The following is a 23,170-nucleotide window of genomic DNA, read 5'->3' on the forward strand; positions in this document are numbered from 1 at the left end:
AGAGGAGAGAACATGGCCAAGCTAAGAATTTATGCAGATGAGAAACTACTTCTATGCTTGAAGGGAGGAAGCATCTTAAATGGACTGTGAAAGAAACAGGTACAAAAATGGTGAGAAATGGATTCTGTGTGAAAAGACTTTCTCACAAAAGCTATGTTATCCTACCAATTTCTCTAACCCTCTCTCTACCTCCCAAATATATTTGACACTCATGCTACAGTCACAGTATAAGATGTTTTGTTGATTGTGGATATTCAGGGACCCAGGCTAATGGAGGCTCCATCTCGGTATATGCTTTTGTGAGCACTAAGGGAAGAAAATGGGAAAAGGTTCTCATACCCATTTCACTGGCCAAAGCTAATTGGCCTACACCTAACTTAAACTGGACGGAGGAGGTGATATGTAACTTACATCCATCCTGAGGAAAAGAGCACAAGAATATTTGTTTAAAGCCCTTATTATCACAATATGTGACAGAGAGGATGCATCCCATTGTGTATATGATTCCCAAGCCTCTACTGTTGACCATCACACCTAACTGCCTCCCAAATTCTATTACAGATTCATTGAAACTCAATTTTGAGATACAGAGAAGTACAATTGCTAGCTTTAACAAATAAAAATATAGGACACCAAAGTAAATTTGATTTGTATATAAAAAATACATTTTAGTGTAAGTAAATCCCATGCAATAATTGGGGCATACTGTACTAAAAATTGTTTTTTCTTCATTTAAAATTTAAATGTAAGTAGATATATTTTCCTTTTTTATGACAAATGTACAAGAAAAAACTAAAATAGGGTAGGAAATGTCTTAACTCTTTTAGATGGACTAGATGGAGAACCACATAGCAGCACGGAAAAGTTGGTTAGATTATAATTGAAAGTATTTTCCTGAAGGTTAGTGCATGAAGGAAGTTCTTCAGGTGAAAATAGTAAAGTAGATTGCAATTTAACAATCATATTCTCTTATCTTTATCCTAAAGCATTCTTCCCTTACATCAGAGGTAGTTTTGTGTTCTCCATCTAGAAATACGTATGTGACTTCTTGGGTTTGACAAGAGAAGAGAAGCCAGGAGTAGTAAAAGTGGGGTCACAAGTGAGAGGTAAAAAAGTCATAGAAAAAAAAAAAAGATTCTAGATTGTGAGATGCTGAGAAAGAAGGCAATTTGGCAGAAGCAGTGAGATTGTCCTTCCTCTAGATTACCTGGACCCAACTTTTAATAGCACGTTTATAGTTTGGAGCATTCCAATTTAGTTGAGATGTGAGTTCAGAGTGAAAATTAATTGAAACATTGAAAATTGGAAAGTATCCTTAAGGAAAGGGGAAAAGAAGTGGAGTAGGCTGAGGGGGAGAGATTATAGTTTTTAAGCAATTGAAGCGACGTAATTAACCTAGTAAATAGCAGCACCCCTGGACTACAAGGGAGTGTGGCTTATGAGAAGGTTTGATGGTGATAATTAACTTTATCCCTTCATACAATCACATTAAACAACTTATTCTTAAGAAAATCTGCTGCAACTTCCAGCCTCTGCCTTGTATCATACATGGTCACCTACCTGTCTTTTTCTCTCACAAGACTGCAAGCTTTCCTAGGGGTAAGAATCGGGTTCCATTTATATCTGACACATCCTTAATCCAAAAGCAGTTTCCTTTGCTTAGCAGGTCCATAGTAGATGTTTATTGAGTTGAATTGAATTGAATCCTTGGCGGCAGTTCCTAAAACACAAATGCAAAGTTTGCATTGCCATTCCAGCCGGAACTTTGAACTTTGGTTTAAAAAAGTCAGATGTCCTTTCCTCTAGGCATCTGTAAGTTGTGGAGGAAAACAGTTACAACACTTTTGAAAGTGACTTGCAAACAAATACAAAGAACACTCAGGCCAATAAATATAGCCCATGTGTTCCATAAATGTTGATGGAGTTCTGATAGGTTAGTGCTTTTGGAAATCACTTTGCTTTGAATGTTAGGTGACAAAATTTCTGTAGAGTTTCTGTAGAGTACCCAAATCAGTTACGGAACTGGAGCAAGGTTAGGGTTTATGAGGAAGGCTACCATCTCTCTTCATTACTGACCTAAGAATGTGACCTCAAATGCAGTGGTCCATTAACTGCCCTGCCTGCACTCATCTTTTGAAATGTATCTTTGGAAAGGAACATATGAAATCACAGGGCATTGTAATCCCATTCATCCTACAGATATGGCTTGTGCTCCTACTCTGGGCCTGGTGCAGGTCATTGTCCTTGCTCTTGAGGAGTTCTTGGTTTCATGGGGGTTGAGTGGGGAGTCCATGTGGACACAGTTCCAGTACAGCTTGATCAAAGCTAAAACCTATGAATGAACAAAGGATCTGAGGTGAGTTAGTGAGACTTGTGTTGAAAGAAGTAGTTTTATGTGTCTAAAATGTAGACTCATAGACAAGCCTCTTTTAAACCAAATGTGCATACATTAATTATCCATTGGTTTATTCATTCAGATGTTTTTTGACAGGGAACTTGGCTAAGCACTACGTGAAATAAATAGATGAATGGCTTGTGATTCACACCCTTAAGAAATTGATTGTGTACTAGTTGGGGGAGCCATGTGAATGCCTCTAAATCAGTGTAGGAAGATGAAGAAGCATAGGAGAGATACAGAGAAGTCCTGAGGGAGCTGAATGCCCTCTTCTACCTGGGGAGGTCTGCAGGAGAGCTGTGGAGATGGTCGTGTTTGGTGTGAACCATGATCTCACTTTGTATATCTGGATTTGAAGGCAGAAAGCTACTTCAGACAGAAGGCACAGGATGAGTGAAGTCAGAAAGGCTGACTCTCAACAGTGTGTATATAAATATTTCCTAGCACTTGCCCCTGAGGGGAAAGGGGGAGCAGGAGAAACCTGAGATGCAGGGAAACTGTGGATGCTGAGTAGAGCATAGCAAAAGAGCTGGAAAATGGAGCACAAACTGTGGAGCACAAACTCTGTCTACCTAGCTGTTTTGCCAAAGGCCAGACAACCCTGCTTTGGAATCTGAAAAGAAAACCCAGATTATTTATGTGCTACCACTAGCAATATATTGAAGGCCAAGAGGAGCTGAGAGTTATTGAGCTAGTTCAAAGCAATCTCAATTATTGAAAATGAATGAAATTGAATTCCACTTCCTACAGAGTCATTTATTGAGAGACAAAAGCAATTAATACTGAAAATAAAATAATTGTGAATTCTGAACTAAATTACCATGTAGATATAATGTACTGTCTCATCAGTCTCTAAATACTTCGTGTATTAGAAAATTGTGACACCGGTTTCAGAAACCAGGGACTTGTATATCATTAGCATTTATTCCATTCTGCTTTTGCTCAAAAGCAATTCTCAAGAGTAACAAATTAAAAGCCAAAATTTCAGAAATATTATTCAAAATTTAAAATACACAACCATGTCACGGTTTGGGATTTGTATTTGTAAATTAATCCTGTCATTTGGTAAATTAAAAAAGAAGATGAAGCTGACCTTGTGAGGTATCCCATAGTTCATTGATAGCGGCAGATATTTTTGAATATGATTGCAAATTTGGCTTGTCATGGAGTACCTGCCAAGTACCATCAATGTATTTGATGAATAATTCTGCTGTCAACAACAATCATCATTGTCTAACTGATTTATGCACTGAGGGCCCTTAAGAATTGAAAGTACAATATATATACAGAGATGGTACATATAATATGCACAAGTTCCAGCTTGAGTTATAATACTTTGTTTTATGGAAACTACAGGGTCTCTAGAAGAGTTGGCTACCCATTATCCTTACTCTTTACAAATTTGGGAAACTAGCTGTCTTAAGTAGCTTTCTCCAGAAAATAGATCTTGTGATGAAGATTGGGGGAAACGTTATTAGGAAGAATTGGGGAGGAGTGGGACTAGAAAGAGGAGGCCAATAAAGGGACAGTAGCAAGCGTAGTTACATAGAGAGTAACTTCGGTTTGATCCTGCTCAGAGGCTCTGGAATTAGGGTAGGGCATACCCCGGAATCATCACAACCAGAAACCAGGAAGCTGGTGTATTTAAACCTCCTCTATTCAGCAAGCCTGCAAAAAGAGTCACAGGTGCTGGCTGTTGGGAGTGAAAGTACATGGGGAGCTGGCATGTTCTAAGATGGTAAAGGGATCTGGGGACATGTGGGCAGTGCTCTGACAGCATCTGCCACACCAGTCATGTTAGCTACTCCATGATTATCGTTAAATGCTGTGGGAACAAAGTTTAATCTAACCAATCTGTCCCAACAGTAAAGAACTCCCTATTACCCTGCCGGGAAACATGCCCAACTCTTAGTGTCATCTTGTTTCAAAGCCCAATGTGCAGGGAGAGGTTTCAGGGGGTCAAGAGATCTATTTCCTGCTGGTAACAGGCTGGTCAAACAGAATCAACACAAACTAGGCAGCCTAAATTAGGAAAACAAATCAGAAGCAGGGTAGCCATCTCAGCTGCCTTCAGAGGCCAAGCAGATAACCTTAGTGAGAGAAAGCTTCCAAATGGCTGGGTGTAGCACATCATGGGAGGGAAAAGCTTCTGGAAAGCCACAGAGATTCCCATCTAAAAGCGATAAAATTCAATCTTGAAGAATACTGGCTCAAAAGTATATTTTGTGAACATAATTTGCCCAGTAGCCTATCAGTTTGCAACATTGACTATCTAAAATAAATGACCTTAATATGTGAATAAATATTGTTTGGACAATTACAGAAAACTTTCTAGAATACAGAAAGCAAATATAAAAGGAGAAGAGTGCTTAAATCTACTGGATTCTTGCCACATGTTTAAAAGTTGGGACTCTGTCCCAGAGCAATAGATCCTCTTAGTAGCAGTTTCATTATAGTGAATTCTTTAGTATATACCCAATAGATACCCAATTTATATACTTGTATGTATCTCAATGTATCATATGATATACATACCTGTATATATGATAAGATAATTCAACCCTTATTTTGGCTGAGAGTTTTGCCATCACCATTTTGAGAGGATAGAATTCTTTTAATTATTCAGCAAAATATAATGTCTCTTAAAGACAAACTGCTATCTTGATACAATTCTTCCTTTGCCCCTCCTTAGAATCGTTAGAGAAAAAATTCCTTAATGACGAGTGACTCGCTGAAGTCTGTGTAAATTGATTGACTGTAGCACTAATGACTAAGCCTTGAAGTAAACCATATGGTTAGTGTATGAACTTCATTGTTAGATGTTCAGAAGTTGTGTTTCATGGTGGCACTCCCCAGTATGTTTCCCATGTACCTTGGGATTTCTGCCATGATTCATCATCCATAATCGGGTAGATTACTCAAAGTCTTAGCTTTCAGTCTTGAAGCTTATGGGCTGAGCCTAAATGGTCCCACTGTTTTATTTAAAGAGTATAAGTATTTCTGCTGAATCTTCCATGCTTATTGCATTGAACCCACAAACCAGCCCGTGTTGGCAGTCATAAGCCAGTCAGGAATAGAATCTTAGGATTCTTTTGCAATAAGCATTCTTGTGTTCCCATTATGACTTTAAGGTAAGATGCTCCATCATTAAGGGACTTGTGATTATCTCCATAATTTTTCAAATTATATTTGAGAATAAGAGTTGGGTTTCAGTATTCTGGCCATTTGTCCACACTTAAAATTCAAAACAAAATACTTGTCCTTGAGACTGAATTTTAAATTCCTAATCTCTTAGGGAAATCATAAGCAAAAATAGATAGAAAAATAAAGCTTCAATTAATCTATGTTGGCTTGCCTCACTGACTGAATTTGCCAGCTAATTGAGTAACTTTGAATCCAATTTTTGCTTTGAAAGACTTGGCATAGGAAAGACTTACTCATTTGTGGACCCTATGGGATGAGAACAGCTTCAAAGGAAAAATGAAAAGGACTTCTTTTGTTTCAGTTTCTTGGCTTTTGATTTATACTCATGCTTGCTTTTTTATTTTAAGAATATGATGAGTCCTTATTCATTCAGACTTACTAGAAGAAGACTATTCCAAATGATTGAGAAAGCTAAACTATCATTTTAAAATAAATTGGATTTTTTTACCATCGAAAATGTATTCAGAACTTGACCAATAAAGTCTTCTAAAAGAGCTCTTACAGAAATTGAATTATTACTTAAATAAAAATGATGTATATAGAATTGTGGTACAAAGATATACTTCTGAACAATTATCATTATATTTGATTATTTTTCCTGAATTAAACTATTCCCCTCTTGATGCTGCCCAAACCAATATTGAATTATGTACTGCACTTCCACTTTGCTTAGGTTATAAAAATTGACTTTAGAGCATAAACTTCCTGTCCATTAACTTTCACCTAAATGGCACTGAGTTGCCATTTGGTTAATTATGTTTGGAGTTCAAAGTTGTGATTATAGCTGATTTATCAGATGTAATCTTTTAAAGGCATAAAATTAAATAATGGCAGTATAGGTAAAGAAGGTTAACTTTCCCTCAGTCATAAAGATTAATGGTCTTGATTTTCATAATTACCCTGGATGTTGATATAGTATGCTTTGCTTTTGTGTGGTTGGGTTGTATAAACTCCAAGTGGTGAAATTCAGGGAACATTTTGCCACAAAAGGGTCTTTATAGGTTAAAGGAACTGACCAATCTAATGACTTTTGGTTTTAAAATTGTATAAAACTTACACAGTTCTGTCCTTTTATCTCTGGCCATTGAACAAATGTGAAATCTGTACTAAATCAACCAGTAAGATATAATCCATGCCCTCATGAAGCTTTGATGGGCATCTCCAAAACCAAGTGAAAAGCAAATAAGTACAGTTATTACAACTTATTAAAATAAAATCTTTGAAATTAAAAAAACCCAGTGTCCTAAGACACAGAATAAGAGGGGCATGAGTGGGGTAGATGATCTTATTGTATTATTTTCTTTATTGTTCACTATTACTAATTTAATTTTCTCCTATAAAAACAAAAACCAACCAATTGATTATGCAATTGATCAAAAATTTGTTATTGGATTCCATTAAAATGACATGATTTTTGAATTATTAAAATGATTGGTTCTACATAGATTTGACAGGTCCCTATGAGTGAATATAATCTAGACATTTGAAAATTTTTATATTTGTAATTTATAGCTCCTAAATAATTCTTATGGTAATAAAATATGCAATCAATGTAGAAAACTTGAAAGTTACAAAAAAATTCCAAAAAAAATTTTACCCATAATTCTACCACCAAGAGATAACCAGTATTAATGCCTTGGCCAGTATCCCAGTCACTTTCTAACACATGCATAAATATTTATACACGTGCATTAGTACAAGAAATCTAACTATACACATTATTTTACAATCATTTTCCACATTTTGGAATGAGAATTTTCCCATGATATTTTACATTTTTTATAATATAATTTTAGTGGCTGCATAGTATTTAATTACATTGTTGCATCTCAATTGAGTTAACCTAAGCGACTATTTATGTACATTCGTTTCCAGTTTTTCATTTTTATAAATACTTGGATGCCTATCTATTTCCTTGCTTTTAATTATTTCCTCAGGGCACACTCCTAAAAGTAAAATTGCTTTGTTAAACTCCTGAGGCTTTGGATATATGATGAAAAATATCCCCCAGAAAAAAACCATACCGATATACACTTCCACTAGCTGGAAATATATCCACTCTCACCATACCTCACTTTTACTTGGTATTTGTTTTTATTTTTAACTTTTGTCATTTTAGTAGTCATAAAATGACTAAAAAACCATGTTCTGTACTTTGTATTTCATGTGAAATTAGAATACATATTTAATGATGCTTTAAGATTTGTAATGCTGCTTTAAAAATAAAACTAGAAACAAAATCAAATTTAGAGGAAATGGGAGCTTCTAGGATATGAGCATTGTGGAGACAAAGTTCAAGGTGATGCTGTTTACAAAAGCAAATGAACAAATTACAAGAGAATACGAGTAATAGAAGGGGAACAGCAACAAAACTCCTATTTAAAAAAAAGCAAGCAAAATCAGGGCCGAGGATTCTTTGTCCCCCCAAATCAGAGTTTGCTATAATCTCTGATGAGAAATGTAGTCTTAGGTTGGTAAATACGGTAGCATCTTAGAATTCCTGTGACTTTTCTCTTGAAAGAGTTTACATTGACAGAATCTGAAAGAAGTGAGTTGTCGGTGAAAATGACATTCCACTAGAAATGGTAAATAGAAAATCTTAAGTTGTGGGATCCCTGGCAAGCATCTTTCCCTATTAAAATAGTTATCAAAATTAAATTACATAACAAAATTGAGTAGCGGTGTTAAATACAGTGATAGAATGTTAAAATTGAACAGGATTTGGAAGACTGTCTAATCCAGCCACTTATTTTACAGATAAAACAGAGTACTGCAGAGATGAAGTAACTTGCCCTAAGACCCATACCTGGTAAGTAATGAAAGAAAAAGTAAATTACATTTGAACAAATATTTTGAAAAACATGAAAGTTCTCCATAATCTAGCACTTCAAATATAACCGTAGTTTGGCATATGAATTTTGAAAGTGCTTATTATATACACATAAAAACCAATATTTATATTTTTACTATATATAAAAATGGTTCTACAAATTGTTCTTTTATGTATATTTTGTAGAGATAGAGCGTCTTATTTTCTCCCTGCTAACACGTGGATGGTATAGAGCAGAGGGTTGCAAACTATAAGGGGCCAGATAGTGAATACTTAGGCTTTATGGACCCTACAGCTTCTGTCACAGATACTCAACCTTGCTGTTGTGTTGCAAAAGCAGCTCGGGTCAAAATGTAAACAAATGGTGTGACTACATTCCAATAAAATGAGATTTATAAAAACAGGCAACATTTGTCCTGCAGATTGTAGTTTGCTAATTCTTGGAATACAGAAGGAAAAAAATCAAGTTGATTTAGAAAACAATGAAGCTGAAGGGGAAATATAATGTTTATCATGGGAGTAGATGGCAGAAACCGAATTTGAGTTTCCAGTGTTAGCCATGACCTTGGTTAAGGTAGGTAGACTCGCTGGCTTCATGAGTAGAGTGTGAGTACTGATACCCAGATTGCAAGGTTATCTTGAAGATTAAATGAAATTATTTATGTAATTTATCTGTTAGTAGGTAAGAAAAGACTTTTTCTTTTGGGATGGGGTAAAAGCAGAATTTATGTATTCACACAGATGAAGCATTTGTGTAAGGAAGAAGTGGCCAAATTTACTTTATCTCAACAACTCAAAGACTTACATCATATGGATCCCCTTAAAATTCATGTTTCAAACTGTTGGGAAAGGTTGTGTAGACATAACTATTACCAGAATGGTCCTGAGTTTTCCTGAGAAAGGATTAACATACTTGGCCTGGAACTTTTGCAATGAAGGAAACATTATAGTTTAATTCATAGTGATTTGAAAAGATAGAATACTTTTTAGAGGGAAAATCTAATTACAGTGAAAATAAAATTTCATTTATTCATCATTTCCTTCATTATTATTTTGGGAGAAAGATAAATATGTACATACAAATAATAGCAAAGGTAAACATATCAAAGTGTACTGGGAAGAAATAAGGAATTGATGTGATGCTGCTTAACTATAAATTTCTTTTATTATAATCATATTTTTATTTAATCTTCCAGTGTATCTATTGGGTAAGTTCAATTGGTATTTTAAAACAGAATTTCTATAGCAGTTCCAAATAACTTGATTGCTTTTTTCTAATTGATTTTGAACTTAATGTATTTTTTATGACTTTGTAACTTTGTTTTCTTCTCTGCTTGGTATAGTTACACATTCAGTTGAGTACTTTAAGATTTGAACACAGACAGCTTTCTTGGTATTTTATTTTCCTATTGCTTTTTATTCAGAGCTAGCTGCTTTATCTAAACTCAAATGTAAGCTGGAATAATGCTAATTTATTGTTGCAGTTTAATAATAATATGTTGATCCACTAAGTTTTATATTTTGGAGAGAAAGGTGTTTTATACTAGTTAAGTATTAATAATGACTATGGTTTACAATTTAGAGGAAAAAAGTGATTCAAGTTAATGTTGATTTGTTAGAATAAGTATATGAATTTTTGAAAAAAGAACTTACCCAACTTAGTAACACAGCATATACTCTAATAAAGTTTAAATAATTAAAACATTTTGGCACTGGCATAAGAGTACAGAATGAAATCAGTAGAACAGCACATCTGGAAAAAATCTAAATATTGGAATTTAATATAGAATAAAAGTGGTTTTCAACTTAAGAAAATAATAGTAGAATCAAGAATCAATGATGGGAAACAAGAATATAGAAGTATAAAATATCTTTATGGCAAAAGATAAATGAAACTAAAGCATTTTTGTAAATGAAAATGGAACATGTTTATATCAATAAATCCATTAAAATAATATAAATAATTCGGTGGGAAAATAGATTATATTAACTGGATATTCTCAGAAGAAATAGCGATGGCCAGTAAAGAAAATGAAAAAAGTGTTCAAGCATACTAATATTTAAATACATATAAAAGCTATATTTTGTGTTTTGCATTTTATTGACAAAATGTAGCCTCAATAATATCCAGCAATGGCAAAGCCATAGGAAATCTCTACTCTTATTCCTTGTAGATGGGAACGTAGCATGAAATAACTTTTTCTAGTGTGAAATTGGCCAGTATGTATTAAAATTTTAATTATAGACATTCTATAACCCAACTGCCTCACTTCTTAGAAAATATTCTACAAGATTACTTAAGTTCACATGATACATGTTCAAAATGTTCACTGTGTATTGTAACTGAAAATAAAAGCCTGCTTAAATCATGATATGTCAATATAATGAAATATAAGTATTGATACTTGCTATAACCTGAATAAACCTTGAGAACACTATGCTAAGTGAAAGAAGCCAGTGCAAAAAAACACATATTGTATGATTCTACATATACAAGAAATGTCCGGAATATGCAAATGTTTAGAGACAGAAAGTGGCTTATTGGTTGCCTATGTTTGGGGCCAGTAGAGGTGAGATGGGGGAGTTACTGCTAATTAGGTATAGGATTTCTTTTTGGGAAATATAAAAATGTTATCAAATTAGACCATTGTGACAGTTGCAAAATTCTGTAAATACATGGGAAAATTCAATTGTACATTTTAAATAGGTGAATTTTAGAGTCTGTGAATCATGTCTCAAAGGTTTTTTTAAATGCACATGTTCAAAACTAGGAACGACAAAACTTGAGTCATACAACTCATAGAGTTTGTGAAACTCCCCTTTGGCTTTTCAGACGAGAACTGTGTAACTTAGGACAACTTCTGAGATGCTTCTTAGAGACAAGGAATAATAAAGGGTATCAGTGCTTCAGTTGTCTGGAGTTGAGTCTAAAGATGTAACACCCCCTTTTGAATAGCCACAGAAGGTTTTCCCCAGCAAATACAATAGAATCTATACCAATGGTGGTACCTGCAATGATTTAAATCATACAAATTGTATTTTGAGGAAATTACTTTATTCCCCTCTCAATTTTGCTCTAAAACTTCTGATTCTCTTGATAAGAAAGGTGATTTGAAGGTATTATGTCTTCTGTATCTCTTTGTAACTGAGAGAGATCAGATTTGAGACTCAGAGCTTTCCTTAAGCCATGCCATCTAACTTGGACTCAATTACATTGTTTGCTTTCCATCCTATTTCTTTTTATGGGCTACCTTCTATTTGAAGTAAGTGAAGCCAATTTAGTATGTATGGCAGTGCCATAATTTGTCAATTTTTAAATGCACATAAGGTAAAAAAACAAAAATATACAGGCCTAAATAAAAATATGAAATAAATGTGAGTGAAAAATGCTTCCAATAAGGCAAAATCTATGCCGGTGGAATTTGACTAAAGTTTAAGGAACAACTTAAAGACTACCACAGTCGTAAAATCTTGAGGTTCAAAGGGGTCTGTAGACCTTGTAGTTTGAGACTTTTTTTTTTTTTTTTTAAAGATGAGGAAACAGACCTTGGGATGTTAGGATCTTGCACAGGGTTACCACGGGCTATATTTTCAGACTCAGCTTCAAGATAAGAAAAGCACTGGTAGCTCCTCTTACTCCATATCACTAAGAGTCTCAGAAGTTGTGGTTTAGGAGAGTCAAATAGAATTAAGCACTACTTTGTGACTTAGCAAGGCTCAGGGAAGACTCTAATTACCAAATGCCAGATTCGAATGATCTCCTCATTTCTGATTGCAGTTGAATATTTTTGAACTTTTATTCTCAGGGCAGCCATAGAGACAGAGAAGGGATTACAAAAGTTAAGGAAGATGGGCGGCGGTGGGTGGATAGAACCTAGCTTGCCTTATTGTAAAAACGCCAAAGCTAATTTTGATGATTGCTTTAGTGATATAATGATAACCAAGATTAAAGCAAGCAAGCATCCACTTTAGGATATGAGAACTGGAGTTTTAGATTTCATTATAAGATTGCCATCTCAACAAAATAGTAATATAATGGCAATAGATTTCCATTTTTTCTCCATTTCAGTTGAAATATTATCTCATAAATATACTTTGATACAAAAGAGATCTCTCAATTTTATGGGAGCTCTATTTTATTCTTATGCTGATTTATCCCCAAAGTATCTTTTTGATATACAGCTTCAATATTCTTGCCAATGTCCATGACATCAGCAATCAAAAATAGCATTTTTAAATGTCTTTTTCACATACAGTTGTAAGTTATCCAAAAAAGAACTCCTGCTTAGTGCTCACTGAAACTGTCTTATAGAATTACCGAGAGACAGTTATGGCTTATGTAGCTAATTATTCCAAAAGAGTGGCAAAAAACATCCATGAAAGGGGTCAACTTCACCCAGTGCTATTGTGAAATGTAGTTAGGGAAAATAGGAAGAGAGCTAATAAAACAACACTAGAAGGAAATGCGGTTTTTCCAAATTATATTTTTAGGAAACTAAGGTTCTGAGACCATGTAGCTAGAAAATGACAGAGCTCTGTGTCTCTCTATTCCACTAGACTCAGAGCCCCACAATTTGAATTCCAGACTAATCCCATATGGGTCAGCTTTCCCAGGCCTCAGAAGTGTTTTACTCATTGATGCTGTTAGATACCAAGGTAGTGATCAAGTGTCATAATCCATGAGGTTCATTTAGTTGAACAGGAAGAAAGCAAAGAATCTGTGATGCAAATGCCCTACACTAACCCAGCTTATGTGGGCCACACACATGGAGAATGATGTCAAGGAGTTCGTGCATAGGAGTAAGGCAATGGAGAAGGAAGTCACTATTACCTGGCACACCTCGGGAATTTTAGATTGGTTAAGTATGCTTCATTTTAAATACGACTCTAGTACTTCATTTTTTTTTTCGGTTTCTGGAGTCACTTCTACATTATTGTGAGATTTTAAAAAAATTGTTATTATTTTAGTTATTAAAACTCCTTGCAAACAACCTGAGATTCTCCTGTTTTGTGTATCATTTCCTCCTATATCAAGTAGGAAGAAATATCACTATGTCACTTTAGTGAAACTCAAGCTTTCTGAAATACTAGTGTTAAAAAACTCGTTATCAGGTTAATAACTATGCTTTTCCTCTAGACATTGCATTTAAAAATCTGAAAATGTTTTGATAGAGGATAATTTTAAACTTTTTTAGTAGAATAAATGAATCTTTGAAGTATACAAGCAGCACTGACTATAGTTCTGATAGTGTTATACTGATGCAAGCACTGTAAAAGTATTTTCACTAGATGTGCCCCATATTCTAGTAAAGTCTTCTGTTGCTATATATGTGACCATCTAAAAACACTGACCAAGATACAGATACGATTGTTCTACCCAAAGTATGAACAGAATTCATGACTATTTTTCTTATCACAGTGAGCGGAAACTAAAAGTTCTTCAAATAAATGTGTAGTTGGGTGACACTTCGTACCATATCTGAGAATCTGGCATGCAAATGCTCTACACTAACCCAGCTTATGTGGGTCACACACATGAAGAATGATGTCAAAGGGCTCACGCATAGAAGGAAGGCAATGGTGGCCATTGGCTCTGATCCTGATGGGGAAGGAAGCCACTGTTACCTGGTATATCCTGTGATTTTAACACTTTGATGACTTTTGTGGTTGTTCTGTAGATGACTCTCTTTTACCAAAAATGAAGATTTTTTTTTTAAAGAAAGTGGTATTGCTTTCTTCTATGAGTCATTAACTAGTGCAGAAATGTGCATTTTTTTCCAGGACATGCAAAGAAGAGGAAGTTAGACGGAATATTCAGCATGTAGAATAAACAGGTGTTTTTTTTCTGAATAACCCAAGATTCCCTTATTACTGTGATGTCTAAAGAAGCTGCTGCCCTTTCATTTTAATGTGAGAGACACATAATTTCCTTGTATTTTTCAAGGCTGTCAGATCATAAACAAATTGCCTTTGATAAAACATGCTTTCAATTTCTCCAATGTAATATTCAGTTTTCATTTTCATAAGAGGTTGTTTATTTTGATGACTTGAATTGGTTGACTAGGATGTCAATGTCTGGTACTCATCAGGAAAGATTGTGGACTGAGTTAAAATTCAGGAGAGCATATGTTACTATCAAATTTATTATCCATAAATACTGTTCTGTTTTTAATATTTGAGAATCAGGAGTAACAGGCCATTTGAGTAAATAATTTGTGCTCTATTCTTCCCTGAAAGTCACTTAGGAATAAAGGCAATATGGGCAAATCCAGGAGTTTCAACTTCTAGAACTCCTGCTCCTATGTCAGTCGCCTTTGACATTTTACTCTCCTGATTCTGTGTGTATATGTATGTATGCATATGTACACATGCACACATACACACACACACACACACACCTTTCTCTCTCTTACCCTGTCATAAGGCAGTTTTCCAAAGAACTTTACATTTTTTAAAAAATCCCCAATTACAAAAATAGTATATAAACATTGTAGAAAATTCAAAAAATACAAAAAAAACCCAGAAAAATAAAAATTATCTTTGTTAATTGCCATACTATACTCCTTTGTCTTCATCTTATGTAAACCTCACATAATAAGTTATCATCTGAGAAGCTATTCTCCTGTATCTTGGCTCACCGATCTGGTCATGTATTCACGGTGCTGAAGCAGAATGACCCAGCCTCCCCTTATGTGGAGTGGTACTGTGCATTTCTCTCCAAAGCCCTGCCTCAGTTCCAGTCAGCAGTTAAGTAAACAGTGAACTACTACTACATGCTGGATACCATGTTAACCATTGAAAGCACATAGCTGAGAAATGCATAGATCCTAACTGGCAGATATAGGCTGACATACACTCATTGAGAAGGGCTCCAGAAAAGGGTATGGCTGATCACGGGTGGGCACATGGTTGTAGAGAGGGAAGCCTGCCTGGAGAGGTGATTTGAGCGTCCTTGTCATATTAAAGGCAATTGAAACCAGAGGTTGGATGATACTGCCCGAGAGAGTATGAAAAACGAAAGTGAGCATGGGACCCAACCTTAATGAAATCACGTTTAAATAAATGAGCTTGCAAAAGAGATTGAAAAGAAGCAGAGAAGTACTTGGAAAACTAGAGAATATGATAGAGAGCATGAGAAAAGTTCAAGATGGAGGAAGTGGTCCATTGGTTCAGACATTGACAAGAGCTGTTTCATGACGTGATGCAGGAAAGAAACCAGACTGGAGTGGATGTAGAGGTGTTAGCAACATTTCTACATGCCTTTTATCACATTTTAATGTTTCATTAATTAGTTGATGTACAGTTCTGATGTTTCCATTGCTTAAAACATGGATTCCTTATGTGTATTGACTATGTGTTATCTGTTATCCCTAGTCCTAGTACCATACTTACCCTGTAAAAAGTGTTCATTAAATATTTGAATGAATAAATCTTCCTTTGCAAACCCGCTTCTCCTCCTATGCTTGCACCACTATTGCCTTCTGGTCTTTCCTTCTTTTTGCTTCCTGCACTTTATAGGCTGTCAGGTTATATCAGTTCTTTTGCAACATTTACGTCACAGTTTTTGGCTAGAGACAAATTAACTCCTAATCTTCTAGGAAATTAAATCTTGGCCGGGTGCAGTGGCTCACGCCTGTAATCCCAGCACTTTGGGAAGCTGAGGCAGGTGGATCACTCGAGGTCAGGAGTTTGAGACCAGGCTGGCCGGCATGGTAAAACTCTGTCTCTACTAAAAATAAAAAAATTAGCTGCACACAGTGGCGCACAACTGTAATGCCAGCTACTCAGGCTAAGGCATGAGAACCACTTGAACCCAGGAGGTGGAGGTTGCAGTGAGACGAGATTGCACCATCGCACTTCAGCCTGGGCGACAGAGAGAGACTCCATCTCAAAAAATAAATAAATAAATAAAAATTAAAAAAAAATCTTAAGGATTAAAGTTCAACAGTCAAAAAATCTGTCCCCCTCTCCCACTCTGAGTGTACCTCCCCCACCCACAACCCCTTTCCCCTTTCATCTGCTTCTCTCTTCCTCCTTCCCTTGCTCTTTTCTAAGAGTTCAAGTTCCAGTTTGACCTATCTCAGTTTGTAGAAGACACAAGTTGCAGAAGTTAAGAATCACTAATCACCATACTTCTCCCATGACAAGATATTTGAAAGATAGTTTGAGGAGGAAAGAAATAGATTTAGAAGGAAACTAAGAAAACAAAAAGGGGGGTAATATTGAGGAATAGATAAATTATATAAAAAGACTTAAATTACACATTCTGTAAGTCTGGTAACTACTGTTCTGGTTAATGACACCAAGAAAAAATTAACGGAAGTTATGAAATGGGTTATTAGCTAGTGCTTTCTTCTACTTGTCCATGATGATGTTTTAATCCTTAGGTACCCATTAACTAAAAGGACTTGACTGGGCTTATATGTCCTATGGTGCAGTCCCTCAGCACAAAGCACTGCCTGGGCTGCTGAAGGATGAATGTGATTGAGGCAAGAAGCACCATCTATAATGGAGGCGTCATCTATAATGGCGGCCCGCCTTTCCCTCCTGTAATGCTCAGGGGAAGAGCGGCTTATCTTCAGGATGGCCAATTCTTTATGGTTAGTATCAGAAATGAGCCTATCAATCAGCCACATGAGACCTTTAAAGGGGCAATAGGGCCATAAACTTTATGAAAAAGGCTAGAGATTGCATTCAGCCCTCAAGCAGATACACAATTACCCTAAACCCAGTTCAGGGCAGGGAGACTAAATCTTCCTCTAAAAAAAAAACACACACACACACACCTCATGAAGTCAAGACCTCCCATACTCATCATGGTTTTTAAAAGCTAAGAGGTAAGAGCAGTTGTCAGACAAATCTTTTCTCTGATAGCTATGCAAAGAGAAGGGTAAGGAAGAAGGAAAGGGAAGAGAAAGAAGAAAGCAAGCAATTAGGCTAGAGCAGGACTGTGAGCAAGATTTTTTTTTTTTTGGAGTCTATAAATACTTGTCTGCTTTATGAAATAAACTCATTGATATTGAGGGAACTTGAAAAATCCCACTGATTTATTCACTTTGGGCCGAAGTTAAAGAAAATCTCATTTTCATGAGCTTTCCCTCCTATCACTCAGTTCCCTGGTGACACAGAAAGTAAACCTTCTCTAAGGGCTTTCCCAGACAGTTTGACATTTTGTTGAATTAACTGGCATATATTGTACCAAATTTATATGCTGGATCATTCCACCCAAGCAAGGAATGATTTCCTATTGAATAGAGTTCTTAGGTCACCAAGAGAACTCTGGAAACTTCCCAGAGTGATCTTGTTCCCAAGTCTGTCTCAAAAATTCCTCATCTCACTGTCTACCACCTGGATGTAAAGGCAAGAACACTGTAAATCTCAGAGGGAACTGCACTGTAGCTCCTTGTGTATACACTGTCACAGCGTTTTATCTGGCATATGTCAAGAACATCTGAAAGCGGAGGGGGAGGCAGGGAAAGTTAGATGAATGAGCAGTCTTTTTGCTGGGACAGTCGACTCTGTCTTGACCCTTCAGTAGCAAATATTCACATATACAAATGTTGAGACACAAAATGAACAGTACATTATGTGGTGTGGCCTCCATTAGGGGAGCCCATCTGACCCAATTACTCATATGAACCACACAGTGAGGCTGAATTGTCAGTGTAGTTTCCTAGGGCTGTCATGACAAAGTGCCACAAGCTGGGTGGCTTAAAACAACAGAAATTTGTTGCTTGACAGTTCTGGAGGCTTAGAAGTCTGGAATCAAGGTATCAGGCAAGGCCATGCTCTCTGAAACCAGTGGTGGAGAATCCTTCCTTGGCTCTTCCTAGCTTCTGGTTTTTTGGCAGGAACCTATTGGGTTCCTTGGCTTTGCAACTCTATTACTCCAATCTCTGCCTTCACCAGCGCATGGCGTTCTCCCTGTGTGTCTCTGTCTTTGCATGGCTCTTATTATAAGACATCAGTCATATTAGATTAGAGGCCCACCCTATTCCAGTGTTATCTCATCTGAACTAATTACATCTGCATCAACCCTATTTCCAAATAAGGTCATATTTAGAGGGGTAGGTCTTAAACCTATATTTTGGGAGGGTAGGAGGGAAGAGGGAGTGCATACTTGTAATTTAACCCAAAACTGTGACTATTAGAGATATTTGAAGTCTTAATTGAACAAACTTAAACACAATTTTCTAATTCAGTTCAATAAGCACTTAACTAGAAATCACTGGTATCAAGGACTCTTAGGTGCTGTTGGAGTTATATGAAATAATCAAAATAAGACCCCCCACCCATTGTTTACAGAAATAGAAAATTATAGTACTTACAATATACAAAATGCAGAGGATACAGTAGTGATTAGTAATAATAGTAGCAAACCATTTATATAGCACAGGAATATTTGCCAGACACAATCCCCGAGTGCTTTACATTCCTTTAACCCTCATGACAACCCTATGTGGAAAGTTCGAGGTAAAGCCTGTTTTTTATGGAGCTTACATTCTCAAGGTATGTTCAGGTATTTTAGTCCCTGCAGGCATCAGTCATTTCATCTGAAGAATATGATTAAATGAACTCCATGGCCATCTATTACTTTAACATGCCCAGTGTACTAGTACTGGTGTCTCTATTGCCTTGTTGTTACATTTTAGGGAGGATCCAGGTATTGGGGTATTAGCCTTTAAAGCGTAGCCAGAGTGAATTCCTCACGAGCTCTTGCCTTGCCCTGGGATGCAGCATTGACATTTACCAGACTAGATCTACCATGCTTCTTCTGAGTCTTGAGTGCCACAAAGAGAAACAAGTGCAAAATGGAGACACTAAAATGTAAGGATTTAATGGGCTTCTTAAAAATAAAACCATTTAAAAGTAAGCTTCATGCAAGTTAGGAATTTTACCTCTTCACTGCTACTTCTGCAGTGCTCAGAAGAGAAATTGGCCCATTAGTAGGTGCTCAATAAATATTTATGGAATGAATGAATGTCAGCAATTAGCAGGAAATTTAGATCCAAAACCCAAATCATACCAGGGAAGACAGGGTGCTAGCTGATTTTGATAATCACAAACAATTACTTTGGCTGTAAAATTTAAAATATAAACATGCCATGATACTTTGGATTTAATCTGAGACTTTGCAGAAACACAACCACACTAGAAGGAGAAGTAATATATCTTTCCCTCCACACCCAAACTAACACTCAATAATCCAAACGCCCCATCTAATTTGAGTTGGTTGGTTGTGTGTATGGCATTCCTGCTTGAAACTCCTTCTTGCCAAACGGGAAAAACATGAACAAGAAACTACTGCTTTGGAAACTTAGTTCTTTTGCTTCCTGTCTAGACCACAAGGTTATATATTCTTTTGTCACAATATAATCAGTTGGCTGAGAGGAAGGAGAATACTAATGAATTATGGAATGCTGATCAATGGCATGATTAAAAAGGTAAAAGATTCAAATTGGAAAATACTTGGAAGAGAAATTCTGGTCTTATGGTATAAGGAGAGGCGCTGCTTAAATTCACCTTTCAGCCCAAAGTAATAAAGAATAAAGTAAGTAGTAGGACAGTTTAACATGCCCAGTGTGCTAATATTATTGTCATGCTGTTGTCATGCCTAATGTGCTAATACTTGGGGTTAAAAAAAAAAGCTTCCCAAAGATGCTTGAAAGCCATCAATGTGATATTTAAATGCTTTTGGGACCTATTATTTTCAAGGCAAACCATGCTACCTACAAGTGGCATACACTATTTGGAGAATCCACATGAGGCATAGACAGAAAATGCTGTCTGTTGTCTTTGCCCTGTGGTGGTTCTTATCTTGAACGATTCTCGTTTCTGTGTTGGTCTTTGCTGCTAGAAGGCTGCGTGATGATAGTGCCAAATGTCCCTTAGAGTGTTCTGTTCTGCCTCAGTCCTCTCATTGCCTCAAAATTTGCAAACTAAAATGTGTTTAATTTAAAAATTAGGAAAATAAGTTTAATAACAATTTGAATCTTAAAACTGGGCAGTTTACAATTTCAGCTCAGAAGAGTAAGCATGAAAATGGGAATAAGGACATGCTCTGGAGAGCCAGTCACCGCCTTATGGGGGTGATCTGTGAAGACCCAATGCTGTTTGTTAGTAGATGAGAGAGTTCACTCTGTATCCCCATGGTGGAGCTGAGCAACCAGTCACTGTGATGTGAGCCTCAAGATATAAAACAAGAAATGAGGAGTGATACTATTTGGGAGGAAATATCCATTTTTGGGGGAGCACAAATGAACTACTTGATAGCGATAACTGTTGGAAACACCTCAAGATTCCCATACTGTTTTAAGAGCTTCTGGGTTTTCAGATACAAAGAATGGGGCAAATACCATTTGGAGGCCACGGTCTGATATAAGAACCTCACTGGGTTCTATTGTTTGTGTGAAATTCAGCAGGCTTAGAAATGGCTTCTACCTACCTACAAGGAGGGTTTCTTTAATTTTTTATTTATTTATTTTTGAGATGGAGTCTCGCTCTGTCGCCCAGGCTGGAGTGCAGTGGCACGATCTCGGCTCACTGCAAGCTCCGCCTCCCGGGTTCACGCCATTCTCCTGCCTCAGCCTCCCGAGTAGCTGGGACTACAGGCACCCGCCACCACGCCCGGCTAATTTTTTGTATTTTTTTAGTAGAGACGGGGTTTCACCATGGTCTCGATCTCCTGACCTCATGATCCACCCACCTCGGCCTCCGAAAGTGCTGGGATTACAGGTGTGAGCCACCGCACCCGGCCGGAGGGTTTCATTTTACGCTGACCTTTTTTTCCTGCCATTTGAATATTGTCATTTCTTTCTCCTAAATGAGTATTAGGGAAAACTGAATGAGTAAGACACCCCAGAACAAGAATTCCAAAGTCAAACATCTACAGAAGCCAGGCAAGTGATGTGTGCGTCTACAATAATTTAGGAGTAATACAAAGGGAATATCTCAGCCGTGATGAAGCAGAGAAAGCATGATGATCATGAAGGAGGTAGCAAGACCAATGCTGTGTGAAAGTGCAGTTCCGGTGTTCCCACACTGACCTTGCTGACATTTCTCCCACCTTCCTTTCCCTTAATGTGTTTGATCCCTCAATTTTAAAACACAAATTCAATGCAGGTCATCAGTTGACAATCTCTATGTTAGGATGTTGTCCCAAGGATGCACCTCAGAACATTAGTTCTGCAAGACAGTGAAAGCCTTTCAAAATAGGTTCCATGGTTGTAACAGTTTGAGAAACGGTGGGTTAAACAGTTAATTAGGTTTCTTTATTGCAGGGTTTCTCAGAACCTTAAATGTGTTACTTATAACGTAAACCTCTAAGAGTATGAAGCATTTCTCAAACTCATCTGACCCTTGGACCCCCTTTCTGTGGATACTTCATCAAAGTAGTTTAGAAAACCATGTGGTAATTTACTTTGCAGTAAATAATGTGCGTGTAATTCCTGTAAGTGAAAATCCTAGGGGAACAGTAGATGTTGAAAAAGAAACAAATATCATGGCTACAATAAGGATGCCTGTAAGTGGCTTTGATAAGTTAGAAACCACAATTTCAATGTATAAAGTAGAATTGGGAAACAATAGTGACTTTTTTTTTTTCATCAACTACCTTGTGAATTAGACTTTCTTATTCAGAGTGTTTGGATTTTACAGTTTTAAATTGAAAGTATGTCAAAGTGTGAGACTGGAGTTGGTAAATCACGCTTTTATCCATCTATAAAATAGTCTATGCCTCAGTATATGACAAAATCTTGACTTCTCTTATTCATTGGACAAATATTTCTCAAGCACCTACTACGTGTCAGGCAATGTGCCAGACACTGAGTTGAGTCTGGATTAAATTACAGATCTAGCTAATGCCAGTTCTAAACTAAACCAGGGATCAAATTAAAGTGTATGTTTTCAGTTCATAATTTATCACAATGGAAAACTACTAACACACAAAGGAATAGTGTTTCCTCCCCATAAGGGTTTTTCTAACATTTTGAAAAAGAATAGCTTGGTCCACAACTATTTACCAAGTCATAGTATGACCTGAGTTGGAGGTTTTCAGTTACATAGGTGGCTAAAAATAGCACCTGCTTCCCGATCAGCTACTGAAAATCAGAATGATAGGAGTGTGTTTATTTTATCCTGGACAGTTGCTACTGACTATTAAGAATCCTGGTGCTATTTCCTGTTACTCCCTAGGAATTCTCCACTTCTCTGTTCACACTGTTACTTGTTCTCCCTCAGTGTGTCTGTCAATCTCCATAAGGCCCAAATCACATGCCACATCTACATAGTTATCTTTGACCCTTCTGACTGGAAGTAAGTGCTTCACCCTTCAAAGCCTGCCAAGTTACATAGCTGTAGCTTTTTTTAATGGCTGTTGTTGCTTTCTCCTTTATATGAAAAATTAGTTTATTAATTTGTTGAAGAGATGTATATCAAAGACTTACTACTTACTATGCATACTGCACTATCACACTGTACCACTGAGAAATGGAGATGAAACAGATACCAAGGAAAATGTGATTCCTACCAGCCTCACTTTTGTAACGTGGTATATGTTTGAATATGTCTTTCTTCGCTTAATCTGAGCTATGGGGTCACTGGGGCCAGGACTCTTTTCCTACATATGTAGCGCAGTGACTTGTACGTATTTGGCAAATAATTTAGGGAATGTGAACTTGATTTTCCTCACATTTCTCAATCTTGGGTCCCAGTTCTATAGTTTCATGACATCTTAGCAAAGA

At 36.6% G+C, this 23,170-nt stretch overlaps 1 protein-coding gene across 2 annotated transcripts in view; it reads left to right on the plus strand.

Moving 5' to 3' along the window:
- RARB (retinoic acid receptor beta) overlaps window positions 1–23,170 on the plus strand; it is a 769,998-nt gene that overhangs the window by 222,676 nt on the left and 524,152 nt on the right. For both annotated transcript variants that reach the window (XM_034955988.2, XM_034955989.3), the window contains one exon: window positions 8,357–8,408. The gene's annotated coding sequence lies outside the window, so the exon portion shown is untranslated. The remainder of the gene's footprint in view (window positions 1–8,356; window positions 8,409–23,170) is intronic.

Source organism: Pan paniscus, chromosome 2 (genome assembly GCF_029289425.2).
Source record: "Pan paniscus chromosome 2, NHGRI_mPanPan1-v2.0_pri, whole genome shotgun sequence".
Lineage (NCBI taxonomy): Eukaryota > Metazoa > Chordata > Mammalia > Primates > Hominidae > Pan > Pan paniscus.